Source organism: Pleurodeles waltl, chromosome 4_1 (assembly GCF_031143425.1).
Source record: "Pleurodeles waltl isolate 20211129_DDA chromosome 4_1, aPleWal1.hap1.20221129, whole genome shotgun sequence".
NCBI classification, from domain to species: Eukaryota; Metazoa; Chordata; class Amphibia; order Caudata; family Salamandridae; genus Pleurodeles; species Pleurodeles waltl.
The window spans coordinates 4,311,419-4,329,112 of NC_090442.1; the positions used below are offsets into that span (position 1 = coordinate 4,311,419).

Consider the following 17,694-nt stretch of genomic DNA (forward strand, 5'->3'; position numbering starts at 1 on the left):
GACACACAGAGGCCGGGAGGGCATGAAAGTTCTCCTAGAAATGCTGCATTTTTTAAGTAAAGCTTTCATTCTTCAGTCGGACTGGTCTGAAGTCTAAACTCTCATTTGTTTCCTTTAAAGTGAAAGCAAACATTTCCCCCTGCCCGGTTTGTAAATCGATATAAAAAACACTTCTAATGCTTTGAATGACTTCAGTTCCGGGGCAAATTGAGAAAAAATTGTTTTTGTAAATATTGACACAGGCAGGTCCAAAGGTTTTTTTTTCACTTTCGGGGACTTCGTTTATTAAGGAATGTACCTCTGACTTTTTATACATTTATTAAGGACAATGTTCTTGTTAACAGAGTTTGTAAAGCGCAGGTCGACTGACGTTTTATCGGAGTAACATGAACCCCACATGTAGAAGTTCACTTCATGAGGAAAGGATGATTCCCAACCTTTTCACTTCTGTGGACCCCCCTTTATCATTACTGGAACCCGGGGACCCTCCTGAATCATTACTGGAACGCAGGGACCCCCCTGAATCATTACTGGAACCCGGGGACCCGGGGAACCCTGAATCATTATTGGAACCCGGGGACCCTCCTGAATCATTACTGGAACCCGGGGACCCCCTGAATCATTACTGGAACCCAGGGACCCCCCTGAATCATTACTGGAACCCGGGGACCCTCCTGAATCATTACTGGAACCCGGGGACCCGGGGAACCCTGAATCATTATTGGAACCCGGGGACCCTCCTGAATCATTACTGGAACCCGGGGACCCCCTGAATCATTACTGGAACCCAGGGACCCCCCTGAATCATTACTGGAACCCGGGGACCCTCCTGAATCATTACTGGAACCCGGGGACCCGGGGAACCCTGAATCATTATTGGAATCCGGGGACCCCCCACTGAGTAATTACTCAAAGCTGGGGCCCTAATCTGTTAATATTATTTAATTTTCTATGCAGTCGTGGACCCCCTGAGGAGGTTTCACGGACCCCAGGGGTCCCCAAACTACAGGTTGGGAATCACTGAATTAGAGCAATTGGGGAAACAACCTTGTTCTAAGATCACTAAATTGTTAAAAACCCATTTTATATTTGCAACTAAAATTGGGAATAAGCCAATTAGAGAGCTTTTGACTTTCTACAAAACCAGATGCATTTCTAGAGCCACTTGTGGCCCCACTATGGAGCAGGATATGATGTTCCCTTTCACAACTACAGGGGAATAACCCTCTATGGAGATCACTGGCAGTGCCACCTCCACTTCTTCATCTATAGTTCTTGAAGGACCTGCGACCTCTTACCCGCGGAGCCGCGGGGCGTGGGAGGGTTCTTCCTATTTTCTTACTTTGAGAGCAGATATATTAGTAAGTGGTGGTTTCGATGATGCATTTGTTAAAAGCTCCTCGTGTGAATATTTGAAACACTGCCTTTTGTAAGTAACACAACTGCTTTACGCACATGCAGAGTGTGTAGCACTTCACTGATGATGTCAAAATATAACATTAGATTTAAAAAAATGTTTCCTGTGGTGGTTATCCCTCATTGCTTTCTGTGCCCACCTGTGCTACTCTGTACTCGCAGAAGGCATTTCAGTGTTAGTGGTTGTGCTTTCATGCTATTGGTTGGCGCTTTATCAAACTCATTTCACTCTTTCCTGGTCCAGCTCTATCAGTGCCCATCAGGAAGTTGCTACCTCCATGCACACTTTTTAAAAGCAACTTGTCATAAAATGATTAGCTACATTTTGTCATTATCACACCCGTCATATTGCGGGTGCTCTGTGTGAATCTCCTCGCTGCAGATAACAAACTGTTTGGTTTGAATAACTGGGCTTTGATGGGTGTGGGTGTGGCTAATATTTGTTGTCTTGCATATGCTTTATCTTGCGGTGTTACTGATGTTTGCTAAAAATGCCTCATTTTTGTTGTTAGGCACTATGGGCCTGATTAAGACTTCGGCGGAAGGGAGTACTCCGTCCCAAATGTGACGGATATCCCGCCCACCGAATTACGAGTCCATTATATCCTATGGAACTCGTAATTCGGCGGCTGGGATATCCGTCACATTTGGGATGGAGTAATCCTCTCCGCCAAAGTCATAATCAGGCCCAATATTTTCACGTTAATATTTCTGCTGGTAATTTGTCATTAATGTGTCTGCTATATATCTAGGAGCACTTTGTGAATCACTTCACTTTTAGAGCAAAAACATGTTTTTTTTATTTTGCAGTTACTATTCACTACTTTAATTAACCTATTCGCTAAGAACAGGAGTGTGAAGGCCAGACCTATGAGCTATACAATGATGGTTGAATTTGTTTCTGATATCCGATTGGCTCAGAATCTGTTCACTATCGATGTTAGAATTTCCAGTGTTCTTGTGATCTGACCAGTAAGTCCTTTGGTGACTGTAACTATGTCTGTAGAGCTGATGGAAACAGGGCCTCCAAAATTCAAAGCGCTGCGGAACTATGATTTGTTGGAAAGTTTCTAAGCACTGATAACAATATTTAACAAAGTTTGGATGAATGTCCAAAGTCCACTCTGAAATGCAGTCTCTGGCTTCTAAACCTATCTCTCTGAGAGCTCATAAATGAAGGAGACGAGTCAGGAACTGCGATGCTCTTTCTACTTTATTGGTGAATTGACACAGGGGACAACCGAATCACAAGAAGCTCCTAGAGAATCATTTATTGAGTAAGAGAAAAGGAAGATGATCCCATGCGTAGAAAGTTGGAAAGTAATTGTTTCGAGTAATCAGCGTTGTGGAAGAATTCATCAAATGGCCCTAAGACCAGGGTCTGGGCTGCCCTGCAGAAAGAGAAAAACAGACAATGCTGAATAACTCACTCCTGGATAGTTTAAACAATGACCCTCTAAGCAGACCACTGTAAAACTAACTGGTGTTGTGTTAGCGGACGTCTTTGGCCATGGTGCAGACACTGCACATCCACTGGGGCTGAATGGCCATGCCGCCTCACCTTGTGCCCCTCAAGAAGAGTGTCTGTCAGGCTGAGCAAAGGTCAGCCTGACAGACACTCTTCATTTTCAGGCCAGACAGCCAGGAAATAGACATCCACTAAATTCACAGACCCCTGGCTGCCTGAGCTGAACTTTGCTGGGCTGAGGAGGTCACAGCTCTTGTGGGTGTGACCTCCTGAGAAAGGTCCTCGAGGCCCTCCTCCGAGGTGACAAAGGGTAGCATCACTCATTGCCTCTGACCTGGGTGCTTCAGTTTCAGTCCCTAAAGCGTCCAGGGTGAGTGTCAATGAATGACATCTCATCACAGAGTGGGGTGGGGTCAACAGTCTCACTATGATGAGGTTGGGACTTCTGCCTTCCCTTATCGGCTGACCTAAGGTTAACCAATGAGGGAAGGCAGAAGTCGTAACCCTCCTAGGACAGCCTAGGCTTGGGACAGCTGTCTTCCCTCATTGGATGACCCAAGGTCAACCAATGAGGCAAGGCAGCAGTCCCAACCCCCCTGGAACCTCAGAGAAAGAGATGCAATTAAGTGTGTGTGTTTTTTTTTAATTAATATTTGGTGTGTGCATACATGTATGTTTGAATATTTGGTAATGAGTGTTGCCAATAGATAAGTGTATGTGTGCGAATGAATGGGTGTGAGTGACTGTGTATGTGTGCATGTGTGTGAGTGACTGTGTATGTGTGCATGTGTGTGAATGAATGGGTGTGAGTGACTGTGTATGTGTGTGTGTGTGTCAATGACTGCATATGAGTGACTGTGTATGTGTGCGTGTGTGTGTGAGTGACTGTATGTGTGCATGTGTGTCAATGAATGGGTGTGAGTGACTGTGTATGTGTGCATGTGTGTCAATGAATGGGTGTGAGTGACTGTGTATGTGTGCATGTGTGTCAATGAATGGGTGTGAGTGGTTGTGTATGTGTGCATGTGTGTGAATGAATGGGTGTGAGTGGCTGTGTATGTGTGCGTGAGTGAATGGTCATGAGTGACTGTGTATGTGTGCGTGTGTGTCAATGACTGGGTATGAGTGACTGTGTATGTGTGCATGTGTGTGAGTGACTGTATATGTGTGCGTGTGTGTGAGTGAATGGGCGTGAATGACTGTGTATGTGTGCGTGTGTGTGAGTGACTGTATGTGTGCATGTGTGTCAATGAATGGGTGTGAGTGACTGTGTATGTGTGCGTGTGTGTCAAGGAATGGGTGTGAGTGACTGTGTATGTGTGCGTGTGTGTGAATGACTGGGTGTGAGTGACTGTGTATGTGTGCGTTTGTGTCAATGACTGGGTATGAGTGACTGTGTATGTGTGCGTGTGTGTGAGTGACTGTGTATGTGTGCGTGTGTGTCCTAAATTTACTGACCTCCACTGGCATGGTGCCATCATAAGCTGATGTTGATTTGCACCTGCATCAAGTCCTTGCATTATACAGGGAATGACAGTTCGGAAAGTCATTTAGTAGAATATCTCAGGGAATGCATCCAGATTTAAATTGATAGGTACCTTGTAGCGGTACATGCTGCCTCAGGGCGCTACTAAGGGATTGCCCCTTTAGTTCACTATCCTGAACACTAGTTTACTTGGTGTCGATTGCACTTATGAAACTGATCGCTTAGTGGGTTTGGCTCAGTTTATTAAAAAGGGCCTTTGGTGCATTGGTTTTTGAAGCAGGCACCACAATGTATGAATAGTTGTGGTCAAGTATGAACATTCCCCAAGATGAATGAGTGCGCTCAGGATACAGTCAAAGAACAAAAAGTTCACATCACATAAATAATGAGGGCAGAACAAACACACCTTTCATGCACCAACACATGTACACAAATTTGGTGATTAGTGATAAGGTTAATGCTGTTTTTATTTAACTTTTCCTGAAAATGATTTATAATATGTGTTTTATGTGTTTTATCACTTTGCTGACACCCACTGTGCTCTCCACTCGTGCTCTGCCACCGAAGACCTCAGCGCTTGGAGTGATCTCTGGACCTCAGTTAAGTACTAACAAGGAGACCAGGGAACCTGCTCTCGGTCTGTTCCCAACCTTCAGTGTAGGCTTATTTGTAGTGCATTGGTATTTAAGAAAGCTTTTTAAGTAGCCATTCTTATTACTGTTTGCAAACGATATTGTTTTTTGTGATCTAATTGTTCCTAACGCCCTGGTCTGTCGCTTTGCTTGGTCTTGGTCCCTGAGGGGTTGTCCATCTTGCTGTACCAGGTGAATCCTCCGCTCGCACAGCTGTGGCTTGGGTGCTCGTCTCTTCAACTCACCATTAAACTGCACCGGTCACTCTTTTGTGTGAAACGCTGCTCGGTTTTATTTGAGCAGCTCCTAGGTTGGAGCCTTCTTCATCTACGCTCATGTCTTGCATCACACGGCTCCTTTTCAATCTCAATAAATTCATACTCACCCTGATTTAGTTACTCACGCTTCCACAATATTTGCAAACAATGGGCTGATGTAAAAGACATTTCATTGCTAAAGCATTCATTCATGGCCAGTAAGAACTTTCTTGAATGTTGGGAGCTCCATTGGACACAATGGGGTGCTCGGGCTTCTAATGGCCGGTAAAAGCTCTGAGCTTCAACATTTCAATCCCCTCGGGCTCCGCGAGACCTTTGCTTTATTAGAACATTCTGCCCTCTAGTGGTGTAATGATAGCCTTATAGCCCTTCGTAGCTGGGGAATACCGGCCACTAAAGACCTGCTCCATGGTTAAAGGCCCTCACCTTCGGCTCGGACCTTTAACACCGGGGGGACCTTTAATGGCTGGTATAGCCTACTACAGTGAGCTCTAAGGCTATAGTAAATCCCATGCAATGAGTGGGAAGTCAGCAGATCATTGAATGGTTTGTCTTGAAGATTTGTGAATGCCCTCAAACATGAGAGTTTGTTGGCATTTCCACACTACAATCGGACACCCTCAAATTGTGAAGGTTTTAATCAGGGCTGGAGTAAAACTCTTTTTAGTGTGGGAAGGAAGATCTCTTGGAGGGGACGTATGCGAGGAGGTTTCACAGGGAAATATTTTTCTAATAGAAAAACAAAAGAAAAGATAAAATGTTCAATTGCACATCAGGACGATTGTGCACTGGGGAAATGTGAGCTTGGGAAGCTTGCACATGACGTTCTAGGATCATACATGGAAATCAGTGCCAGGCACAGATTTAAAGGTCTACTGCTGGAAAGGTTTTTGGTACTTCTAGAAAGTAGTACATTTGTAGCTATTCACACAAGTACTATTTCTAGAGAAGCTTATTTTTCCTGCTTGTTGTGGGAAGCCCTATGCCACTATGCTTCTGACCCACAGCTGCACCTCTGCTTGTCTTTGTTACAAGGAGACATCTTTAAAAATAAAAAATAAGTACATTGCTGCTGTTTTTTGCATTGTGTTACTTTGCATGGCCGGCCGTGAAAAACACGAGTAAATATGCACCCAGATGTAGTTGTAGTGTCCACTAAAGGGGACCTTCATGGATGTTATTTATGCTGTTATGTTATTTATTTTACAAATTTACATTAACTCCAAATACTTCTCAGCATGATTCACAAATAAACATCCCATGTTGAACTGATAGAACATGGAATGTGTGTAATGCCACGTGATGTAACTTTTGGAAAAGATGATGTCCCCCAACTTTGTTTGATGGTTTTGATTAAGAGGTGTCAGTGGGATCTATTTTTTCCAACCAAGATTGGGAAACATTTGACAACCAATGCAGCAGGTGGAGATATACTCAGTTAGTTTGGTGTTTACAGACTGTGCAAACTTATTTATGACACATTAGAAGCTGCCATCTATATGCTGTTGTGATTAAGTTAGATTTTTCCTTATTTCTGTGGATGTTTTGAAACCTCCCACTGACTTGAAAGATAGTGATGCTGAATTGTTTGATGATAATTCTAGTGGGGTCGTCAGAGAAATGACTGTAACTTGTACACTAGTAGTGGGCCCCATAACAGAAAAACAGAGACGTCTGCTCTTTATGAGGTGACGGCCACTCTATCTCAGTGATCCAGTTCTGTGCCGGGGGCACCTGAAGTCCTTAAGACCCCTGTGAACAGTGCCAGTGTTGCATTCTTCTCATCTCTGCCACATTGGGCTGGTGTTAGCCCTGTTAACAATCAGTCTTAGGCAAACTAAAGCTGTTCAGGTTTCTCTTCTATATTACAAGCTCCTGTCTGCGGGATAAACGGTCTGTGTGTGCACATCATTCCTTTGTCCTCAGTCTCCTCAACACTTTCATCCTTTCTGGCACAGCTTGTGATCCCTTATCTGAAGGGGCTCCTAACACTGCTGATGTGGTGCTTTTCAGGGGTTACCTCAGGGCTGCCGGAGATTCGGAGGGAATCCATTGGCTTTCCTAGCCTGTAGTTTAGAGCAATGTCTCCCTTCATGATGCTCGGGATGGGGTGCTGCACAGCCCCTCTCTCCTTTTCAAGTAAGTTTGGCCCCAGGGGAGGGAGTACTCAGGCCGCATGAGACTCCTGGGGGGTGGCGGGGAGTGGTTAGTGCACCCTGCTCCCCTTAATATGTGTTTCTTAGTGGGTGGGCACCCGGGTACTGACCTATAATTTTGAAAACCTTTGGTGGATGGGGTCCGCAGGATGACTATAGGCTCCTCCCCCTTTTAAATTATATACGACCCCAGAGGATAGTGTTCCTGGGGCCTATTAAAGGTCTGGGAGGGGGCCACGTGGACCCTTTCCCATTTTTATTGGAATTTGTCACTGGAGGATGGAGTCCAAGGGGCCAATTAGGGCTTTCGGAGGGGGGCTGCTTGCCCCCTCCCCTTAACATATATGTTTTGGCCCTGGGAGATGGGGTCACTGGTGCCTGAAGGCCAAACCTACACTGCCCTCGCCAAAGGCTGTGCATGGCCTTGGGTGGGCGGCCTGTAGGAGGTTGACTGCCTTTGGGTGGGTTGGCCACATGGCTAGCCAAAGGCCATGCTCTTTGGCCAAGCGTTGGAAGAGCACAGCATGGGGTTGGCTGCCTGCGGGGAGTTGGAAGCAGGGCCTGGCCACAGGATAGGGTCCCGAGGCCTCATAAGACTTGAGGATGGGAGCAGCAATTTGGCCCGCCCTTTCCCTTTTTAATGCAATTTGGCCCGGGGGTGGAGGGCCTGGCGCCTAATAAGTCTCAGGGAGAGGTGCCATGTTTTGAATGTGCAAAACCACTGAAATTCACCAGTTATATTTAGCTCTGGTAACCATAACTCGTGTCCTAAGGGAACTATAACTCACACCTTCTCCATGCACGGCTAATTACCCCACAAATTGCATCACTCATGACATCTTCTATGATATCATTGACAATATAACTGCAACACTTGCAATGAAATTATTGATGAGAAAACTATGAATGGTGGGGTCACGGGTATAGTTACCTTATGGCACGAGTCATAGTTACCAGCGCTAACTATAATATGTACATTTCAGTGATTTTGTACATTTAACATGTTACGTTGTCACTGAAATTCTCACCTAACGATAACGTTATTTTAACTTTGTAACAAGGGTTAGAGAGACTTTATAGCAGTTAAGAAACAGAATTAAAAAATCCATAGGAACTCACTGAAAAATACACAAAAGTTAGAGGGATCTTATAGTTAGGTTCTGAATTTGCGCGTACAAAACCATAGAAATTCAGCAGAGTTATCGCAAGTTACTATAACTCGCTCCCTTAGGTAACTATAACTCACACCCCCACCATGCACAGTTCTTTCTACAATAATTTGACTGCTAATGTTTCATTTATATTTTTAATGATGTTATAGAAGTTGTCATCAATGTTGTAATATCTGGGGTAATTACCAGTGCATGGCGAGGGCGCGAGTTACAGTTACCTTAGGGCTCGAGTTCAGATGCCTGAAAGTAATCATTCAAGTAAGGAAATCTTAGAAGTACAGAGATGCAAGTCTAGACCTTGATTTTACCTTCACTTGTTAGATATCAGTGGCTGCACCATCCTTATCTGGGTCCGAGCTAAAATAACATTGTTTACAGAAAATCATAAAACGGTTGCTCACTTCAGAGTTCATGTTCTACCAGTGCTTAATTTGTGCTTGTTCTTTCCGGTGCGGGGCACCAGCACTTATTGTTCTGCCTCACACATTTACTGAGAGCAAAAGACACATATGAGAAAGATGGCGGGAGAGAAAAGTGAAAAAGCGTCACAATGGGAAAAAGCAGAAAGCTGCAATAGTGAGCTGAAGGGGCAGGGAGAGCTGTAAATGGATTGAAGAGGCCCTAGATGGCTTCAGGATTACGCTGCCTTCGTATTCCATGTTTGCACATTTAATTGCAGCAGGCGCATGTTTTAGAGGAGGGCTTTGGGCACAGCACGTTTTTATTTACAGATTAAGCACTGGGTTGAAAATTCTGCACATTTCAGGAGCACTGAGGTGGATACATCAGTTCATGTGCACCCAGCTGGTTTGCATATAGTTGAAAGGAGGTCTCAGCTGAAACAAATGTGGACTTTGCCCTTTCGGGTAGACGAGGCCATGGCCTCAACTTTGCAGAGGGAGAGGATTGAAGCCATTACACTTTGTTTACTGCTTGGGTTTTTGTGACTTTTGTGCTCCTTGTGATCCTGGTGCTACTGCACCTACCCATACTGCACCACTGATCTTTCTGAATATTATCCTGTGAGTTCGATTTACAGATGTTGCTCTGCTCGCTGCCCCAGACCTTTAACTGAACATCTCAGCTACAATATACATAAGAATAGACATGGACTTAGGAGTTTGATTTGCATCTCAGACAGAATTGGCCATCCTCCAGGGATTGTGGTTCATTCCACTGGGTTAGCAGATTCACTGATGCTCTGGTGAAGTGCTTTGCATTCTGTTACTCCCCCACTCAAAAGGTTAAATTTATGGTGCTCTGCATGCTGGAGGACTGTAGTGAGTCTGCACAACAGTACTTAGATGTGGGAACACAGTGCAGCTCAGACCACCCTGCACAACTGTAGTGGATAGTGAAAGTGTCTGTCCTGACACTACTTCCATAACCACACAGTAATCCACAGAGCTACTCACACATCCACTCACTCACTCATAGTGAATCATGCAGTGACGCATCCATGCACACACTAATGCATACACTCACTCACCCAAACCACCACTCACACACCCTAACCCTCACTCATACACACACCCACTCACTCACCCATAGAACCACTTATGCACCCTCTCACTTACCCATACTGAAAATCATGCACCCACTCACTCACCTATACAACCACTCATGCACCCTCTCACTCACCAATACAGCCACTCATGCACTTACCCATACACCCAACATGCAGCCACTCACTCACCCACAGACCCATTCATGCATCCTGTAGGTCACCGATCGAGAGATTCATATACCCAGTCACCCATCCATACAACCGCTCATGCAAACCCTCAGTCACCAATACAGCCACTCATGCACTTACCCATACACCCACCATACACCCACTCACTCACCCACAGAACCATTCATGCACCCACTTGGTCACCTATACAGACACACATATACCCAGTCACTCATCCATACAACCGCTCATGCACCCTCTCACTCACCAATACAGCCATTCATGCACTTACCCATACACCCACCATCCACTCACTAACTCACTCACCCCCAGACACATCCATGCACCCACTCGGTCACCGATCCAGACACTCATATACCCAGTCAGTCACTCATCCATACAACCACTCACCACCCTCTCACTCACCAATACAGCTAGTCATGTACTTACCCATACACCCACCATACACCCACTCAGTCACCCCCAGACCCATTCATGCATCCACTCGGTCACCTATACAGACACACATATACCCAGTTAATCATCCATACAACCGCTCATGCACCCTCTCACTCATCAACACAGCCACTCATGCACTTAACCATACACCCACCATGCAGCCACTCAATCACCCACATACCCATTCATGCACCCACTGGTCACCGATCAAGACACTCATATACCCAGTCAGTCATCTATACAACCACTCATGCACCCTCTCACTCACCCATACAGACACTCATGGACTTACCCATACACCCACCATGCAGTCACTCACTCACCCACAGACCCATTCATGCACCCACTGGGTCACCAATCAAGACACTCATATACCCAATCACTCCTCCATACAACCACTCACGCACCCTCTCAATCACCAATATAGCCACTCATGCACTTACCCATACACCCACCATGCAGCCACTCACTCACCCACAGAACCATTAATGCACTCACTCGGTCACAGATCCAGAAACTCATATACCCAGTCACTCATCCATACAACCACTCACGCACCCTCTCACTCATCAATACAGTCACTCATGCACTTACCCATCCACCCACCACGCAGCCACTCACTCACCCCCAGACACGTTCATGCACCCACTCGGTTCCCTATTCAGACACACATATACCCAATCCATGCAACCACTCACGCACCCTCTCACTCACCAATACAGCCACTCATGCACTTACCCATACACCCACCATGCAGCCACTCACTTTCCCCCAGACCAATTGATGCACCCACTCGCTCACCTACACAGACACTCATATACCCAGTCACTCATGCATACAACCACTCACACACCCTCTCACTCACAAATAGAGCCACTCATGCACTTACCCATACTCCCACAATGTAGCCACTCACTCACCCACAGACCCATTCATGCACCCACTCGGTCACCGATCAGGCACTCATATACCCAGTCACTCATCCATACAACCGCTCATGCACCCTCTCACTCACCAATTCAGCCACTCATGCACTTACCCATACACCCACCACGCAGCCACTCACTCACCCCAAACCCATTCATGCACCCACTCAGTCACCTATACAGACACTCATATAACCATTCACTCATCCATACAACCGCTCATGCACCGTCTCACTCACCAATACAGCCACTCATGCACTTACCCATACACCCACCATGCAGCCACTCACTCACCCACAGACCCAGTCATGCACCCACTCAGTCACCTATAAAGACAATCATATACCTAGTTACTCATCCATACAACCACTCATGCACCCTCTCACTCAACATTACAGCCACTCATGCACTTACCCATACTCCCACCATGCAGCCGCTCACTCACCCCCAGACCCATTCATGCAACCACTCAGTCACCTATACAGACACTCAAATACCCAGTCACTCATCCATACAACCACTCATGCACCCTCTCACTCACCAATACAGCCACTCATGCACTTACCCATACACCCACCATACACCCACTCAGTCACCCACAGACCCATTCATGCACCCACTCACTCACTCTCCCACAGACCTATTCATGCACCCACTCGGTCACCGATACAGACACTCATATACCCAGTCAGTCACTCATCCATGCAACCACTCACCACCCTCTCACTCACCAATACAGCCACTCATGCACTTACCCATACACCCACCATGCAGCCGCTCACTCACCCCCAGACCCATTCATGCACCCACTCGGTCACCTATACAGACACTCAAGTTACCCAGTCACTCATCCATACAACCACTCATGCACCCTCTCATTCACCAATACAGCCACTCATGCACTTACCCATACACCCACCATACACCCACTCACTCACCCACACACCCATTCATGCACCCACTCACTCACTCTCCCACAGACCCATTCATGCACCCACTCGGTCACCGATACAGACACTCATATAAACAGTCAGTCACTTATCCATACAACCACTCACCACCCTCTCACTCACCAATACAACTAGTCATGTACTTACCCATACACCCACCATACATCCACTCACTCACCCCCAAACCCATTCATGCATCCACTCGGTCACCTATACAGACACACATATAACCAGTCAATCATCCATACAACCGCTCATGCACCCTCTCACTTACCAATACAGCCACTCATGCACTTACCCATACACCCACCACGCAGCTACTCACTCACCCACAGACCCATTCATGCACCCACTGGTCACCTATACAGACACTCAAATACCCAGTCACTCATCCATACAACCACTCTCCACCCTCTCACTCACCAATACAGCTATTCATGCACTTACCCATACATCCACCATACACCCACTCACTCACCGACAGACCCATTCATGCACCCACTCGGTCACCTATAAAGACACTCATATACCCAGTCGCTCATCCATACAACCACTCACGCACCCTCTCACTCACCAATACAGCCACTCATGCACTTACCCATACGCCCACCATGCAGCCACTCACTCACCCACAGACCCATTCATGCACTCACTCGTCACCGATCCAGACACTCATGTACCCACTCACTCATCCATACAACCACTCACGCACCCTCTCACTCACCAATACAGCCACTCATGCACTTAGCCATACACCCACCATACAGCCACTCACATCCCCATAGACCCATTCATGCATCCACTTGGTCACCTATACAGACACTCATATACCCAGTCACTCATCCATACAACCGCTCATGCACCCTCTCACTCAACAATACAGCCACTCATGCACTTAACCATACACCCACCTTGCAGCCACTCACTCACCCACAGACCCATTCATGCACTCACTCGGTCACCTATACAGACACTCATATACCTAGTCACTCATCCATACAACCTCTCATGCACCCTCTCACTCAACATTACAGCCACTCATGCACTGACCCATACACCCACCATGCAGCCGCTCACTCACACCCAGACCCATTCATGCACCCACTCGGTCACCTATAAAGAAACTCAAATACCCAATCACTCATCCATACAACCACTCATGCACCCTCTCACTCAACAATACAGCCACTCATGCACTTACCCATACACCCACCATACACCCACTCACTCACCCACAGACCTATTCATGCACCCACTCGGTCACCGATCCAGACACTCATATACCCTGTCAGTCACTCATCCATACAACCACTCACCACCCTCTCACTCACCAATACAGCTAGTCATGTACTTACCCATGCACCCACCATACACCCACTCAGTCACCCCCAGACCCATTCATGCATCCACTCGGTCACCTATACAGACACACATATACCCAGTTAATCATCCATACAATCGCTCATGCTCCCTCTCACTCATCAACACAGCCACTCATGCACTTACCCATACACCCACCATGCAGCCACTCACTCACCCACATACCCATTTATGCACCCACTGGTCACCGATCAAGACACTCATATACCCAGTCAGTCATCTATGCAACCACTCATGCACCCTCTCACTCACCAATACAGCCACTCATGGACTTATCCATACACCCACCATGCAGTCACTCACTCACCCACAGACCCATTCATGCACCCACTGGGTCACCGATCAAGACACTCATATACCCAATCACTCATCCATACAACCACTCACCACCCTCTCACTCAGCAATACAGCCACTCATGCACTTACCCATACACTCACCACGAAGCCACTCACTCACATACAGACCCATTCATGCACCCACTCGGTCACCTATACAGACACACACATACCCAGTCACTCATCCATACAACCTCTCACGCACCCTCTCACTCAACATTACAGCCTCTCATGCACTTACCCATACACCCACCATGCAGCCACTCACTCACCCATAGACCCATTCAAGCACCAACTCGGTCACCGATCTAGAAACTCATATACCCAGTTACTCATCCATACAACCTCTCACGCACCCTCTCACTCACCAATATAGCCAATCATGCACTTACCCATACACCCACCATGTAGCCACTCACTCACCCTCAGACCCATTCATGCACCCACTCGGTCACCGATCCAGACACTCATATACCCAGTCAAACATCCATACAACCACTCACCACCCTCTGAATCACCAATACAGCCAGTCATGCACTTACCCATACACCCACCATGCAGCCACTCACTCACCCCCAGACCCATTCATGCATCCACTCGGTCACCGATCCAGACACTCATATACCCAGTCACTCATCCATACAACCGCTCATGCACCCTCTCACTCAACAATACAGCCACTCATGCACTTAACCACACACCCACCTTGCAGCCACTCACTCACCCATAGACCCATTCATGCACTCATTCGGTCACCTATACGGACACTCATATACCTAGTCACTCATCCATACAACCACTCATGCACCCTCTCACTCAACCTTACAGCCACTCGTGCACTTACCCATACACTCACCATGCAGCCGCTCACTCACCCCCAGACCCATTCATTCACCCACTCGGTCACCTATAAAGACACTCAAATACCCAGTCACTCATCCATACAACCACTCATGCACCCTCTTACTCACCAATACAGCCACTCATGCACTTACCCATACACCCACCATACACACACTCACTAACCCACAGACCCATTCATGCACCCACTCACTCACCCACAGACCCATTCATGCACCCACTCGGTCACCGATCCAGACACTCATATACCCAGTCAGTCACTCATCCATACAACCACTCACCACCCTCTCACTCACCAATACAGCTAGTCATGTACTTACCCATACACCCAACATACACCACTCAGTCACCCCCAGACCCTTTCATGCATCCACTCGGTCACCTATACAGACACACATATACCCAGTTAATCATCCATACAACCGCTCATGCACCCTCTCACTCATCAACACAGCCACTCATGCACTTAACCATACACCCACCATGCAGCCACTCACTCACCCACATACCCATTCATGCACCCACTGGTCACCGATCAAGACACTAATATATACCCAGTCAGTCATCTATACAACCACTCATGCACCCTCTCACTCACCAATACAGACACTCATGGACTTACCCATACACCCACCGTGCAGTCACTCACTCACTCACAGACCCATTCATGCACCCACTGGGTCACCGATCAAGACACTCATATACCCACTCACTCATCCATACAACCACTCACGCACCCTCTCACTCACCAATATAGCCACTCATGCACTTACCCATACACCCACCATGCAGCCACTCACTCACCCACAGAACCATTAATGCACTCACTCGGTCACCGATCCAGAAACTCAAATACCCAATCACTCATCCATACAACCACTCATGCACCCTCTCACTCAACAATACAGCCACTCATGCACTTACCCATACACCCACCATACACCCACTCACTCACCCACAGACCCATTCATGCACCCACTCGGTCACCGATCCAGACACTCATATACCCAGTCAGTCACTCATCCATACAACCACTCACCACCCTCTCACTCACCAATACAGCTAGTCATGTACTTACCCATGCACCCACCATACACCCACTCAGTCACCCCCAGACCCATTCATGCATCCACTCGGTCACCTATACAGACACACATATACCCAGTTAATCATCCATACAATCGCTCATGCTCCCTCTCACTCATCAACACAGCCACTCATGCACTTAACCATACACCCACCATGCAGCCACTTACTCACCCACATACCCATTTATGCACCCACTGGTCACCGATCAAGACACTCATATACCCAGTCAGTCATCTATGCAACCACTCATGCACCCTCTCACTCACCAATACAGCCACTCATGGACTTATCCATACACCCACCATGCAGTCACTCACTCACCCACAGACCCATTCATGCACCCACTGGGTCACCGATCAAGACACTCATATACCCAATCACTCATCCATACAACCACTCACCACACTCTCACTCAGCAATACAGCCACTCATGCACTTACCCATACACCCACCATGAAGCCACTCACTCACATACAGACCCATTCATGCACCCACTCGGTCACCTATACAGACACACACATACCCAGTCACTCATCCATACAACCTCTCACGCACCCTCTCACTCAACATTACAGCCTCTCATGCACTTACCCATACACCCACCATGCAGCCACTCACTCACCCATAGACCCATTCAAGCACCAACTCGGTCACCGATCTAGAAACTCATATACCCAGTTACTCATCCATACAACCTCTCACGCACCCTCTCACTCACCAATATAGCCAATCATGCACTTACCCATACACCCACCATGTAGCCACTCACTCACCCACAGACCCATTCATGCACCCACTCGGTCACCGATCCAGACACTCATATACCCAGTCAAACATCCATACAACCACTCACCACCCTCTGAATCACCAATACAGCCAGTCATGCACTTACCCATACACCCACCATGCAGCCACTCACTCACCCCCAGACCCATTCATGCATCCACTCGGTCACCGATCCAGACACTCATATACCCAGTCACTCATCCATACAACCGCTCATGCACCCTCTCACTCAACAATACAGCCACTCATGCACTTAACCACACACCCACCTTGCAGCCACTCACTCACCCATAGACCCATTCATGCACTCATTCGGTCACCTATACAGACACTCATATACCTAGTCACTCATCCATACAACCACTCATGCACCCTCTCACTCAACATTACAGCCACTCGTGCACTTACCCATACACTCACCATGCAGCCGCTCACTCACCCCCAGACCCATTCATTCACCCACTCGGTCACCTATAAAGACACTCAAATACCCAGTCACTCATCCGTACAACCACTCACCACCCTCTCACTCAGCAATACAGCCACTCATGCACTTACCCATACACCCACCACGAAGCCACTCACTCACATACAGACCCATTCATGCACCCACTCGGTCACCTA

General features: G+C 47.3%; 1 long non-coding RNA gene across 1 annotated transcript; it reads right to left on the bottom strand.

Moving 5' to 3' along the window:
- Positions 1–2,611: 2,611 nt before the first annotated feature.
- On the bottom strand, positions 2,612–8,967 carry LOC138288407 (uncharacterized). The gene is made up of 2 exons (XR_011202386.1): positions 8,917–8,967; positions 2,612–2,807 (listed from the first exon to the last, which is right to left on the bottom strand). It is a non-coding gene; the product is annotated as an uncharacterized lncRNA (long non-coding RNA).
- Positions 8,968–17,694: the final 8,727 nt, after the last annotated feature.